The sequence below is a fragment of the Pangasianodon hypophthalmus genome, chromosome 16 (genome assembly GCF_027358585.1).
Source record: "Pangasianodon hypophthalmus isolate fPanHyp1 chromosome 16, fPanHyp1.pri, whole genome shotgun sequence".
Classification (NCBI taxonomy): domain Eukaryota; kingdom Metazoa; phylum Chordata; class Actinopteri; order Siluriformes; family Pangasiidae; genus Pangasianodon; species Pangasianodon hypophthalmus.
The window spans coordinates 5,738,441-5,754,520 of NC_069725.1; the positions used below are offsets into that span (position 1 = coordinate 5,738,441).

Genomic DNA, 16,080 nt, shown 5'->3' on the forward strand with positions numbered 1-16,080 from the left:
ATTTTACTTTTCTTTGTATGTTAGAATTGCATGCATATCATGAATTAAAAATAATGTTTCCCTTTCAAGCTTTGTTTTCTCACTGGCCAATGAAACACAGAAGCGGCAGGTCAGAGTAGCTTAAAGATGTAACCATTGCAATAAAGGCAGCTCTTACTCAGTGCAATCTTCCTAAAAATGGATATATCTGAAAAACAGGGCCTTTCTGAAAATAATTATAATAATCATATTTAGATGGACAGATAAAGAGCTTTTGGCTGTCACTAACCATTCAAACTAGACAGTTTTCAAAGAAGAACCAGCGTCACTCACATCACTCACATCAAGGAGCCATTAAGAAATCATCTGCAAATGATGACACTAAATCAGTGGCATCAGGACAATGCAGAGGAAGCTGAAAGCCTTTAGAGATTTGAGGTACAGTGGTGCATCAGACATCACAATGCACACATTCAATACAATAACACACCAGAACAGAGCCGAGTAAAATAATCCAGTGTTATCTGGCACAGGCTAAACAGTACAGCACTAGGGTTATAACACATGACCACTGCAAACCAAACTCAAAAAGCATCTAACAGCTATATAGTGTCAACTCAAGATGTTTTGGCACCCTTTAAGAGAAAAAGCAAAAATAATTCAAACTGTAAACTCAAACAATTAAGAGCATGCTTACCTTTCCTCTGATGAAATTCATTCTCATAAGATTTTTTAAAGAATAGTATGTTAACTAAAATTATATTTCCATTCCTAAAGAATATTTCAATAAATACACATTTTGTATAATTAGATGAATGGTTTGAATGTTTCTAAGAACTCTGTTGTAGCCTTTGGCCATTTCATGTCCTGTTTGCCTGGGTTATAAATAAGTTGCGCATCTCATATTTAAAATGGCAAAATATGACAAAAGAGACAGATGATAGTTGTCCTGCACAAGTCAAGTGGGATATAATGAATACATACACAGTTAAACATATCATTAAGCAGCAATACAGTGATTAAAAATGTCAAAAAAATATACAAACAGTTGAATATTTGTGAGGAAATGGATGTAAAAAAAAAAAAAAAAAGCCTCATATGCCTCAATATTTTGGTGGATCATTGATGCTTTGGGGCTGTTTTAGCTAGGGCTCTTGTAAAGGTTGATGACATCAAGAATTCATGGTTCGAGGTTGGCTTGGCTGACTTGGCTGTAGTGGATTTTTAAGATAATGACACCATATACACAATACAAATCAGAACAGAAATATCTGAAGGACACAAAACTGAGTGCTACTATTCTATCTCTTCACCAAATATTAATGAAAGGGGCACCAATACTTTTGAAGCCAGTATTATGAAAATATATTCTTTTTCACAATAGCCTCAAAACATCACTTATTGTTGTGTTATTCTTTTTATATATTATATTAAAAAAGGATGCTGATAATTCTGGAGTTAATAATTAATAGTAAACTATATCATATATTTAAAAAAACACACACACACAATCGCTGGGATTCAACACGGCCTCATGTCTTTCAGGGTGAATATCAGGCTTTGTTACATATAAGCGTGTAGGTGAAGGAATAATTGTTCCCCTGGGTTGGGTAATAAGTGGGCTATGCTAAGGAGAGCCCAGCTGTCACTGGGTTGTTTGACATGCTAGGCAAGGTCAGCAAATCCTCAGGGACTAACCACACACACCCCCGCCTCAGCATTCTAATATTACATTACTAGCATGCTGCACCATCAGCCAACACGGCTATTTACAAGCCGTCATATCACAACAGACTGGGAAAATGACCAAGTTAAGTAGTTTATGCAGTTACTTGGGTCCATTAGTCCGTTCGGCACTCTCTGCAGCTATCAGGCCCCGCCAGTTTAGATAATTGATGATGGTCCAGACGATAGCTTTGTTGGAAAAGTGCTGTGTAAATGCTGGCCTGTGTCCACTGTCTCACTCAGAGTGCAGGGGAAATATTTGCAGGCACAATCTCTGATTAACCTAACCTATGCCAGTGATCTTCTTCCATATGGAAATGTGAATTTATTGGCAGGACAAGGCCTCCTTTAGTATGCCACAGAATTTGCATCAGAAAAAAACATGCTGCTGATAAGTGGATGTCAAAGGGGCATAGCAAAAAGTAAATAAAACAACCGTGATGTGAATTACAAATGAGCACAAAGCCATCTTGCCTAATTGGGAATCCATGTTTTAGAGTAATAGGAGCTTATACCACAGTGCTGAATTCTCAAATCTGATTGGTCAGAAGGTGTTGATTAATTTTCTATAACAGCAGTTCTGACAATAGTTCCAGCTATATTTCAAAACACAGGCTTATATTAATACACTTGTTCTAAAACATTATTGTTTCCATAGTAACAACTCATTCATAGGCACTACATAATGAGAACTACATAACACTACATCAAAGGTTTATAAAAAAAAAAAAAAAATTAAAAAAGAAAAACATGTAATCATTGATATGGTGACTTTTTTTTTAGGGGGATTTAAATCTCATAAAATTTATGGAAGGAGTCTCCAGTGTCAGTTTTGTAACAGTGAGTAAGATTTCCACCAAAGTCTTCAGAACAGTTTATTAACTTAAAAAAAAAAAGAGAGAAAAACAAGAGGCTGGTAAGAGAACGACTGTAACTGCAGTATGTAACGATAAACAGATAAAAGCACAGCGTACTGTGGTATAAGAGGAATAAAGTAGTTTGGGACATGCTGTTATTGAGTGCTAACAGTAACTCTGCTTCACATCGTGGTATAAGCTCCTAAATGCTTTTCCAGTGGTCACATTAACCTTGTTAAAAACTTTCTTACTTCTAAGTGCTTTTGATTTAATTGACTCTAGTACCTCTTGGGGGAAAGTACAGGAAAGCAAAGTACACTGCTGAGTTTGGTAAGGCATGGACGAATGAACAAGAATTCAATGCTTTCTGAGCTATCACTTGCCCGCACGTTCATTATCATCTGTTCAGCAGGGTATTAAACCATATTCCTGCCTGCTCCTCCTCCAGCTCTTTCCCTCATGCGTAGCCATAGACATGAGCACACCCACACACGCATACAAACAAGCCTTCATGTGGCAAGTGGAATCAGTTGAGAGTGATTTGACTGCCATTCAAATGGTTTTGTGGGTTGCACTGAGGGAGCAGGCTCATTCAGCACACTGCCAGATATCATCCCGAGTATCACGCAAGAGGTCTGTAGCAGGGGAATTCGCTCTTTCCACACCGAGACTCTCCGCTGTGCTCTGATGAAGGTCACTGTTCTACAGCGCATCTCAATGGTGCGGATGTGAGCAAGGTGTCGATACTGACCGGCCTTCTTCTCATTCCACTCCAATCACCATGACAACCCTCTGACTCCAGCAGCATGCAGCTCCACCCATTCCCCTCCCCCATCCTCCACTTCATCTCCTTTAGCTCTGCATCTGTCGCTATGTTCTCCCTGGAACATCTCCATTTTCCCTTGCTCTATTCTAAAATCTAAGCTGTAATCTCTTGAAGGTATTTAGGAAGAAAGGTTTGAGCTTGTAAAATAGTTGCCTTGCCTAAAATCTTCCTTTTTTTGTGTTACTTCATTGCTTGCATATTACTGTTGGTACCATCAAACACATCACTGTTGGTACCATCAAACACATCACCAGATGAGAGGTTAGACCTCCGCTAATGCATCCCAATGAAAGCTCCACTTCTTACAGATTACAATATCACCCAATGTTTTTCTACTTAAATTTATCATCCAACACATATTGTTACAAACAAAACCCTTTATTCACTGCATTAACAATTAATTAGCCATCCTTCTGTCTTCCTGAAATCAAGCCAGTTGAGGTTTCCCACTCAGTTACAGTGCACTGTAGCATTGTATTCCTTTTACCACACAAGTAATTAAGGATGGTTTATGGTTCCTTATTAACAGACTTCTAAATGCCCTTGAGAGGTTGGGAAAAACACTTCGGAGAGGAGATATGAGTCAGTTCGAAAAAGTCAATGTCCAAAAACAGAAGCGTCCTTACCCGCTGTCCACCTCTGCAACAACTGGCCAGTAATAATGTATGAAGCGAAGAGAACTTGCGGGTTTGACCATGTTTCTCAATAGTAAGGTGTTAGTACAGCATAACAAGCTTTTCAAAGCTAGATATAGCCAACTGGACTGAAAAATGTTGACAGACTTTAAAAGTTGCGGAGTTTTGTTTGAAACAGTAGTGAGTAAATGAGATACCTTTGTGTTTCTGTTTTTGCGATGTCAGTCAAATTCTATTGTCCATTGGCAATTTTGAGTTGTGTTTTTTAGACAGATTGATGGCATGTATGTCTGTCTTGTGAGACTATATACTTTCTAATGTATCTTATTTCACAGCACTGTTGAATGCTCAATTTGTCAGAAGATGTTGGTGTTGAATAAATTTCTATAAGAAAGCTCAGATAGTAATCTGACTGCAATAAATTACTATGGTAATATTACTGTGGCTGTTATAGGAAAATAGGGGTAGTAACTTAACTCCATCCCAATAACAATAAGCCCCATCATGTTTTATTCTTTACATATACAACACTGCACAGATGGTGCCATTCCATATCATCTTCCTCAGATGAGGTGATAACAACAAGTGATACAAATGCCCTTGTCTCTATCAAAGGGTGCCATCATTTTTTTTAACATACACCGCCACAGCGCACACTTTCATCTTTTTACTGTCCCATGCCACCACTCTTGTTTGATTGACTGCCTGAAAACCAAGAACCTCCCACTGTTCTGAAAAACCATGAAAAATCCAGACTGTCAGAAGTTCATTTTGGGTGGAAATCAAACACGTAAACCATGCCAACATAATTTAGTCTCAGCTGATTTTGCCATTATTAATACTGGCTGAAGTTATGACGCCAAGCTGAATCTAAACCACATCACACACCTCTATAGCTGCCATAAAGCCCAAGCAATTTACTGAACTAATGAAAGCAGATCCTTCTCAGTGAAAAATCAACTCGGCGGCCACATGGGGAACAATGCGACCAACAGCGATGCAACCTTTTGTCCTTGTCCTACATGTACCTCAATGCTTTTCTGAGAAGAAAACGTCACACACAAACAGAGACGCTGTACAAAAGATGTTCCTCCTCTATTCCTTTACAGTGTTAATGTGAGGACAGTCTGTCTTGTCTGTCTCTGTCCTCCTTTGCGATTGCTCTTTCTGGGTGCGACCTCCTAAAGGCTACCCAGCTTGGGTCAGCACTCTCCATCTCCTTTCTGTCTTTCTATCTTGCTCTCCACACTGATGAGAAACGACAGCAGTAGTTGGCCCTGACTCGTGGCTGTGTCGGGGCAAAGCAACCACACAGGAGGAAATGGAGAGAAGACGATAGAGGGAAACTGTATTGACCTTTTATTGCGGATACAGGGAGCTGAAATGCTAGAGGTATAGAGTTCAATATTCAGGTCTTACACACTATTGTGCATGGACAGTCAACCACAACACACAAGCAGATGGGCGGGATCGAAGTAAAACAGCAGAATGACCACTCCCAAACTCAATTATGGCATCAAGATCATGGCATCTGTAATTTATTCCAGGTCAGACATGACAGGTCAGTGTGTCCTTCACACAGCCAAGCTGCTCTCCCCTAAATGAGGTTAGAAAACCTTCTACAAGCTCCTCATTACCAAAATTACCAGAGATCAAATTGCTAATATGGCGATAATATTACATGGCAATGGATTTCCAAGTACATGTTTATTTTGGGGGGGGGGCGCGGCGACCCTGCACCATGTAGAGCATCAGTGAAACTGCAGTAGAAGCGGCTTTCCATTACAGACAATTTATGTGTGCATTAGAGACAGTAATAATAACTCCATTGTTATAGGAATTTACACTTCACTGTAGTTCCTTTCCACATGAGAGAAAGAGAAGCAGAGCATGCATAATCCCTATAAATAAAGCCGACAGGTGCTTCCACTGCGACTTCCCTGCGGGAGGAAACTCGCCAACTGTGTGTGAGGCAAAATAAGAGATCGCAGCCAGAAGAAAGCAGGAAAGAAGAGAGAGTTTACAAGAACAAGTGCAGTCTTCTCCATGTCTTGTTAGCCTGGAGGAAAGCACTCTCTCTTTACCCAGTGTAAATATTGTGAATGTCCTGTACAATGTTGTTTTCATGCTGAAATGATGCACGCTTTAATTAGCCTGTTAGCGGCAATGAGGATGAGGACTGTTCTAGAAGCAGCAGGAGGCTTGTGTGTGCTCTCAAGATGGGTGTGTGTGACTAAGCACAGCCAGTCATCATTTGTCATCTTCGTTCTTGACATTTAAATAGCAGGAGGCATCAACACTTGTGTTCTCTGTGGCAAGCACGATACTTGAAAACATCTTCATAATACATGATATGCCTCATGTGTGGAACGCTACAGCTCCAGGCTCTGGGGTTCATCACTGAGCTCCAGGTACTAAGTGTGTGGAATTTTTTCATGCTTCCCACTTGCCCAAGTGAGTTCCCTTCTGGTTCTCTGGTTTCCTCCAACCTCTCAAAAACTTCAGGTAGGTGTATTGGCAATTCTAAATTAGCCCTAGGTGATAGAGTGTGTGTGTGTGAGATGCCTTGCAATTGAACAGCACACCACCCAGGGTGTATTCCTGCCTTGTATACAGTGTTCCTGGGATGGACTCCAGATCCACCACAAACCTGACCAGGATCAAGCACTTACTGAAGATGGATGAATGATTAATGTTAGGGGTTAATTATGTTATGTTATGATTTATGAATGATTTATGTTGTAACTCAATGCCACTATCTACGGGGCGTCCAAAAAGTCAGGAACCAATGAAAGTAAAACTACGTATACTTAATTTTGTATTTATTATTTACAACATATGCTTTACATGTTCCTCCTTACACTCAACACATTTTCTCAGCTGCCGTATCATGTTTTTGCTGATTTTGCTCAACATATTTGGATCGACATATTTGCCCAATGTATTGCTATTGGTTCCTGACTTTTCAAACACCCTGTAGATCTGATAAACCTAAAAGTAGGTGAGGCCTAAATCAGAATCAACACATTTACTAATTCTGAGAAAAGAACCAAAAACCTGTTTACCACATAACTCATTTATAATTTAGGTCTAAGGTCATTTGCACTAACAACTGCCCCAACAGCTTTCTCTTCTTTTCTCAGTGCAGGTATACCTACTGAAATTCTTGTCTGTGGTAATTACATATATGCTACAAATGTGGTGACTAGACATTAAAACTGAAAAAAAAAAACTGAAAATATCAGATGCTTATCACTTTTGAGTAGCAATGAAGTCAGATGATAACCAGTCCCAGAAACTCTCAGAAAAGTGTTTCATAATGCAATTTATGACAATAAAGATGCATCAAAGTGGAGGCCCACTTTCTCCTTTTCTCTCCATTTCAAGCTTTGTACTTTTGTCTTTTGCCACACAAACTCGATTCTAACCTCTCCCTTTTCTGTGCCTTTCGTCCTTCCGCAGCTCATTTTCTCTCAGATCATTTCCTCAGCCTCCTCCTGACGAGCTTTCATTCTTTACTTAATGTGCACCATGTCCTCCGCTCCTTTTTGAAATGCCGCCAGCCTCTTTTGCCTCGGGTCATTCACTTGCTTAACTGCACAGTCACCTCGTTAGGCTTATTAGTGTTGTCTTTCTCAGCCATGTTTCTCTCGCCCTCTTTTCCTTTCAATCGAGCTGGCTCACTCATATTTCAGTGCACTCTTATGTTGCTACCAGTTCAGCTTTTTTTTTTTTACGTAACTCCCTCTTGTCCATCTCTTCCTCAATGCTCTTTCATCTTATGCTGCTTACTACATACAGTAAGAGAGAGTCTGTCTTTCAAGGTTGTTGTTTATCTCCTGCGGTTTCCCTGATGTGTGTGTTGAAGTAAAGCTGAGGGGTTTTTTTTGGTGATGTTTTTGTTTTTTTTGCCAATGCTGGGAGCAATGCAGAAAAACAGGTATTATTTTTGCTGCAAATCATACATGACTCCTCTCAGGCTCGGTTCGGCCTGGTTTACTTCGCACACTTGGAAATGCTGTGCATAACAAGTACAAGCTCAAATAAGTGTGGTAATAAAGCACATGCACATATACACAGAAAGACTTAAAACCTTGGGGAAAATGTTCAGCAAGTTGTCCTGAATTGTGATACCACTGCTTAGAAGAAATCTGCATGAGTTTGTGAATATTTTAGCATTACATAACCCTTTTTTTGTAGCAATGCACAACTGTTATGCAAATAACCACGGCACAAGATGTGAAGGCTTGGGCATATGAGATCATTTTCTTTTCTTCGCCATGACTCGTGTGCCAACACTAGAATTAATGTATAATTGATTCAGATGTATTTGAAAATGACAGCTCAAGTGTGTGAATTGTTCTCTCACACACCATCATGAGCGTCCTGATTTCCCAAGACCCCGTGCTGTGATGTTCGGGAATGAGAAAGCCCTGCTGAAACTCTTCTCCTCCATTCTGGCTCGCCCATACATCCCCGGGCCCTGCAGAGAGATGCTCAGACGCTCTGGTTGGTGGGTTGCAGTAGAAAAATTGGAAAGGCGCAGTAGGTGAGATTAAATTAGCTGTGTGTATAGGGATTACAGCCAGCTAGCATGCTGATCTCCTCCCACGCTCTGCTAATCCAGCCGTAATGAATATATCACTCAGGGCACCGGGTACCACACTTATATACACACTTTTCATAATGTGTGCATAGTCACCTGCCAATCCGGTAACAAAGCACACACTCATACCTTCCTATCATTCATACAGTGTTGTCACTCTGGCCACAGCAAGCTTATTTGAACATGTAGTTCAAATACATCTCAACCTGGGAATTAACTTAGAAACCACACAAACATCTTTTCCACACTAATTTGGATCACAATCAATCAATCAAATCAATTCTTACATAGAACTATGACAAAGTCTGTAGCCTAAGTTTATCCATTTTCATCACGTTGACAGATTCTGTCCAACTGTCCTCTTACATTTCCAGTTAAGCCACCCACTTGTACACATTTTTATCCTGAGCCAAGATATTCATCCACCACAGGAATGCATTACACACACATGATTCACTGTTCCAGTTTGCCAGTGGGCAGTGTACTAGCTCCTATGCATGAAAAAAAAGACATCAAAATGTTTCACGAATCATAATACGAAAAAAAAATGTAAATGTGTCACAGTAAAATACAATATTTTTAATAGATTTGAATTTTGTAGATCTCTTTTAACATTCTAGTGGAAGATAGCTAACACTAATGCTAGGTATCCTTGACAAACCTCACTTATCATCTGTACTAAATAATTATACTCTCTTTGGGTCCTAATGTTAACCAAAATTTTTTCCAGTGTGTTGGTAAGAAATTACACATGTTCTCATACAGTTCTTTATAAATGAACCATACTCAGTCTCGAGCTGAAAGAGAACAAGAGAACTAGCTGCAAAAGCCCACAGTGAATTTTGTGTCCAAAAATGTCCAAAAGTGGATCCTGTTCTCTTTCTGGACAATTTTCCATTGATGGGCTCTCAGACCAGTTGCTGTTCACACTACAGTGTCTTTCAAACTCATCGGCTGTGTATCAATGAATTATTGATAATGTTATTCAAAATGGTTACTCTACATGATGCTATAGTTTGTCTGTTGATGAAAAAATAGAGAGGGCAAAAACAGAGCTCAAGTGAAATGCGAGAATCTGAGAAGAGGGAAATTTGAAAGTACCTCTGGATTTTGGTTCTGCAGTGAGAATTATCTCTAAATTTGTTGCAGAAGCGTCAAAACCAACTCATTTCTCATGCCATAGGCGACTTGTGACACTCACCTAAGTGTTTTTTTAACGTGGATAAAATACAGCACATGAATACACAACATACCATACAATTGTAATAAACAGCAACCCTAGTGTTCTTTAGCCATACAGCAGAGCAGACCACAAACAAACCCACATACGGTTCACTTGTGGGACCTTTTTCGAGGGGTCTGAGTCAATTTGTTGTGTGCACATATGCACAAAAATGCTGAGTCATTGTTCTGATACAATTTGAAAAGCTAAAATAGACCAATTGTGAAAATCTCATAGCAGCTTTACCTGCTAACTAGCATCAATCTTGCTAGCTAGCAAAAAGTAACAACAATCTTGACTTCTGCAACAGACTAGATATGAATGAGTCAGCATATTTATTTTCTTCATTTCTCCATTCACTAGTGAGTCAGTCAAGGGCTTTGAAAACACTGCAATATTCATTAGAAACTGTTCACACACAGAAGTCTTTGCTGCTAGCATAAACATTTTAGCCATATAGCAGCTCTGGTGCCTCAGACACAAAAGCATTTTGATACAAATTGCATATAGTTTATTGTTTTTATGGCTATCAATTACAAGTTACAAGTAAGGAATAAAACGTGGAATAAAACATGGAGAGGTGTGCTGTTATAGGAAAATAATTATCAATGGGGTGGTGTGAAGCAGCCTGATGCATTTACCTGTATCAGGATATACCACAGTGTTTTTGTCTGGGCAGCAAGTTAGTTCCTATTAACATTTATATTACAGCAGTTATAAAGCTAGAAAGTCGTTAACTCACTTTAATAAGATAAAGTTAATAAGATTAAAAAAAATCCAGCATTTTATGTGACCAAGAAACCATAAAACATGATGAAACTATAATGTAACAACAGTATTAAAAGTGATTTGAGTTACAGCTGGCACTACTATCTGAGCTGCTGTTATAGAAAATTAATCAACACCATCTGACCTGAACAGATTTGAGAATCCAAGAGCGCTGTGGCAAAAACCATGTTTCAAATATTTGCATCAAAAATACTGTCCCTTCCTACTAGTGCATACAACATGAGCTGTTCTATTTATATCTGGGGAAATTTTGATCTATTTCAGAAAATAAAAAAGACCCACTGCTTCTCAATAGACCACTCATCACATGACAATACTCCAGTTCATCAGTGAGGACACAGGGATTCAGGCTAAGTTGATTCCAGTGTTTAGCCAGTAATGTTCCATTCAGAGGACAGGAGTGATAGAGAGAGATAGAAGACAAGGATGACTCACTGTGCCTTCAATGAACAAAGAGATCATTTAATTTTAGTCAGTGGAGGGAGGAAATGGGAGTCATGGAAATAAAATGGCATAGGAGATAGACACAAAGATTTCTTGACTTTTCTGCTGATCTCTAAACCTCATCCTTCATTTGTTGCTTCTGGCAGCTGGTTGCACGTTTCCTTTATTAAGGAGAGTTATTATCATTTCAGGGGTCTTACTGTTCCAGTGTCCTAGCACCTCAGCACTTTTGAGATCACAGAAATAAAAATAAAAAGTGAGAACTCAGCAAAGAAGTGTTTATTAGTCTGTGGAAAAGTCTCTTGGATCTGAGTTATAGCAGGGTTTAGAAAACTGACTCATTTTGATTTGCAGCCAAATTGTTATTTTTGCTTTGGACCCTGTGACAGATTCAAAATGAGCATCAATTAGGTTAATTTCATTAGCATATTTGGCCAGGGCATTTAAGACTTCCAGTATTATGGACATTCTTGATGGATTGGTTTCATTTCATGGCCTTTGTCTGTGCAGTTCATTCTCAAATAAGCCATTAGTTTGATTGTGATCAAATGCCAGATTAGAAGGTAAAAAAAAGCGCACTCATATCTGTGGGAGAAAAGGCCTTTAGAAGGAAAAGAATACACTGAAAGCTCGACTGATGCTCACTACTTATACTAATGCATGTGTATTAAGACTGACATTTAGGACAAGGCTACAAATTCTTTCACCTTTGTTCTGAACTTTTCCCCTTGGTAAAGGCTTCCGACAAGCTTTTAAGCCTGCATTTGCTTCCCAGCTCCTTTTCATTCCAGGATTCCCGTCTGGATGTGCAGAATCGGTCGAACACACACACACACACACACACATCTTACATCTTTCAGTCGTCACTCCAATTTGTCTCAGACATTCTGTGCTTTTACCTCAGCACAATACCTTCTCCTTGTCCTCCACATGTCCCATTCAATACCTGCAGGCCCATCTGCCCTGCCATCATCATCTCACTCCCATCTGAACAGTGTAATTCACACCACTGCCATTACAAATGTGTTTGGCTAACACTCCTGAGTCTCAGTCTGAGCTGCAGTAGCAATATCTCTTCACTGTGCATGGACAATTTAAGAAGGATGTTGGATAGGATTTTTCTCTCCAGTATATGTGTGTGTGTACTCATGCATGCACAGTAATGGTGGCCCTCTGGCAATAACAGGTGGCTGCTCTGGAGGCTTTCGTGCCACACCATGTCTCCCTCGAATTCCTCTGGAACGGACAGATTGAGAGCAGATGCTCTCGCTTCACTCAAACACTGTTTTCTGCCACTCCTGCATGCGATAGCAATTTAGTACGGGAGTGTCACACTTGTTCTGAAAGAGAGCCGCTAAAACTGGTCATTTTTTTCTACCCCCACTGCTGGTATCCATTTAAACCATTCACCCCTGTCTCATGTCAGACGATGGATTTAAGTGCGCATATATTACCAGCCTGAGGAGTGGCCTTGCTTGTCAAACGTGACCCCACCCTGCCTCTTCCACCGTCTGTTTGGCCCACAGCTCAATTAAAGCCCATTGCTCAGAGGACAGATCATATTTTGCCTCACAACAAGACAATGCTTTCATCCTGCAGGTGGAGGAATCGTAAAATCCGTGAAAAATAAACTAAAAAACAGCTAAAGAGCAATGTAATGCAAGTTTCAAAGGCCTCCAAACATATTCTTAGTCTGTAATAAGCTTTATTGATTATAGAATGAGGTACATGTATCATTGTCAGACTTCCAGGGAAGCAACAGGAATTTCTTTGCTCATGTACTTTAAATCTAACAAGCTGTGAGCAAAGAAATAACAACACAATGTGCTGTATCCATATCCCACTTTACAGTGTAGATTATTATCAACCTGAGCGCTCTATATAAGACCCACCCTGGATCTTGCACGCTGGAGCTCTGCCAGGTGAGTGACATGCATTTAAATGCTACTGGAAATGTGGAAATGAATGCAGGCCCACCCCAGTTCACCCTTATCTCTCACTTGGATATTATATATATATATATATACATATCTGCAGTTAGTTTTCCACTGTTTGCTTTAGTGCTTTAGTGCTTTAGTGCACACACCCTGGACCTGCACAGCGGCTGCGGCAGACAGGAGCTCCAGCGACTCGAGACCAACAGCCAGGATGCCACAAGAGCGCGGAGCAATCATTATCGATGGTTAACACAATTAGCAAGAGAGTAGGGGGTGGGAAATAAGGAGGGAGGGCTGATGAATGAACAGACAGGCAGGCAGAGAAAGAAGTGGCCCAAAACAGCCAATAAAGGGAAAACTAAACTGTGTTGAAAATACAGTTTATCAATTAAAAAATAATGAGAGAGAAGATGAAACTAGTGTTCAAAACACTTTATCGCAATATAATTAATGATTTGGCTGTTGCCGCAGTGGTCAGTGTTATTTCTAATCATTAAATCACAAATTAGTGTTACCAATATGTGAGTATTAGTGTTGTATTACTCCACAACTGTTCATATGCAGGCCATTAATGGTGAACCCTGTTGCATACATTACATGAGATCCATGTTAATGAAAATCCCCATGTTTGTGTAAACTGAAAAAAAGACAATTCTCAAAAGTTCACTGTTCTTTCAGTGAGAACACATCAGCTACTTTTGATACCGTGAGAAGACTAAATTATTCACATGACATGCAAATTCTTCATTAGGCATTTGCCCTGGAAATCTAAACTCACAGCCTTCTTTACAACCAACAAGCATCTACATTTAAAGCTAATAAGTAATTTAAGTATAATTCTATATGAGTAGGTACAGCCTTGATAAACACATGACATACTGCAGCCTTTATTTACATATATAAAATTCTATCACTCTTAACAGCTCTCAGTAAAAACACTCTTCTTACCTTGACACACGTTTTTTCCTTATTTGATATTTTCCCTCTCTTCCTTGAGGTGAAGTCTTGTGCTTCTTCCTCTCTAGCAAATTGATGGTGGCCTCTGTGTGCTGATGCTGCAGTGCTAGAAAAAAAAAACACACACACACACCCTCTCAGACTCGCTCGTTCTCTCCCTCCCTGCGTCTGATTCGCTGCTGGCTGGAGGTGACATCACCCTTTCTCTCCAGCTCCCTGCCTCTCCCTACCACCCTCGTCCCCTCCCTCCTTCCTTCTCCTCTCTGCTTTTGGACCATTCCTTTATTGTCTCTGCTCTATCTTCATTGCCCTGCTCAATACTGGCCTGATCAGGTTGACGAAGGAGAAATCCAATCAAGCGGAGAGATGATGGCATGATGGTTTTGCAGCAGAAAGCCATTGCGCCATAAAGACATGGGATATGGGCTTTGCTAATTAGTGCATAATTATGCTGCATCTGCAGGGCTGCACTGGAAAGGTTTAATGTTTATCACTACCTCTCTTTGGCAGTGCAAGGGAGGACGATGAATTAGGCCTCGTGTGTGGAGAGAGGAGAAGGAGAAGAAAAAGAAGGAAGAGAGGGAGACAAGGGACAAGAAACATTTACACTCAGAAAATAATCCACTATTTACCAAGAACACCTCAAAATGAAATATTTTGGTGACTGGGAGTCTGTCAAATGATTAATGTTCAAGTGAAGCAGAATAAATCATTGGGAGAAAACCCTTTCAGGCGTCTACTTCATCATTTCCCACAAAGCTTTCTTGCTGTAAATAAACAAGACACGCAAGTGCTCTTGATGTTCAGATCTAGAGACAGAGCAGTGGCAGAGGATGTCTATAGTAAAGGCCATATCGCACGTCTGTGAATCGACATTTATGGAGCTGATCTCTTTGTATCATCTCAACATTATCTCTCGTGATCTCTGTCCAACCCCAAAGTCCAACCTGAATACCGTCGCCTCAGGGGGTCGAGTCAGGCCAGACCACCTGCTGCTCAAACATAAACACACACACAACCCATGACTCGAATCAGAAACTAACCCCAGCTTTCCGTTTGCCCAGTTTGAGCTTAGGAAATGTTTTTGTGCTGCTTGATTCACATGCCACACCTCGAGCCATGTGAAGTGAGGTGGAACAACAAAAGCCTATGCAAATCACAGCTGATTTGAATAAACCATTTGCAAAGGTAACCATAGGTAACCTCAGACGATCAAAACCAAATTGTTCTGTGGTGAAGATGAAAACCTTTTATATAATATGACTGGTTTTGGAAGTGGGACAAAGGAAGTAGATCAACAGTACAAAAACGAGCAGAGAAAAATAATAGAAAAAAAAATACGGCCCCATTTTTAGTCAAATGAGCTGTATTGCATTTGAGTCCTTCCTCAGCAAAGTAGCCATGTTTTTTACTTTCATATTCATAAGAATTACACAATGGACCTGGCTTCTAACTCACATTGTTTAGCAGGGACAGCAATCAACTCTCAAGTACTAGGAGTGTAATGGTAATGATAACGGCGTATTATATGGGTCGATATGAGGCTCTCTATTTGATATGTCTGTCTATCAAACAATACATTTAACAGGCTGCATAATATAGTAGGCTATTCATCACAAAATGCCATTTATATTACATGAGGTGTCAAAAAAATATTTGAACTTAATCAGGCCCACACTCCCTTGTCTGGAAAAGTAGCTTCTTCTTGAATCAGATGAGCCTACAGCGGTTTAAAAAAATTTCTAATATGTTAGCATACTAGCTTGAGAAAAGCAGCAATGGCTATGAAAATTCTCCCAAGTCTTTAAGGACTGGTGAATGGAAGCACTTTGGTTTCCTGGGAAATTATGATGAACAGTAAGCTCTGCCAGATATGAGTACAATGCACTGAGAAATTTAAAAGAAAATTGTCTGTGCTTCAGGCACTCCACACAGCTTGGCCAGAGAGCGAATAGTAATTGTGTTACATTCTAATGGACAGCTTTTGCTTCATTACATGCTTCTAAGAGTCTGATTGAGTCATGAAAAAACTGTCATTATATTTTATCAGCATTTATCAGCGTTCCAAGAGCGCTTATATTTCCTGTAGTCCTGGGACATTTC

At 39.9% G+C, this 16,080-nt stretch overlaps 1 protein-coding gene across 3 annotated transcripts in view; it reads right to left on the reverse strand.

Moving 5' to 3' along the window:
* The window catches only part of l1cama (L1 cell adhesion molecule, paralog a), a 50,786-nt gene extending 36,663 nt beyond the window's left edge, over positions 1-14,123 (reverse strand). For all 3 annotated transcript variants that reach the window (XM_026920489.3, XM_026920488.3, XM_026920487.3), the window contains exon 1: positions 13,969-14,123. The gene's annotated coding sequence lies outside the window, so the exon portion shown is untranslated. The remainder of the gene's footprint in view (positions 1-13,968) is intronic.
* Between the last annotated feature and the right edge of the window lie 1,957 nt (positions 14,124-16,080).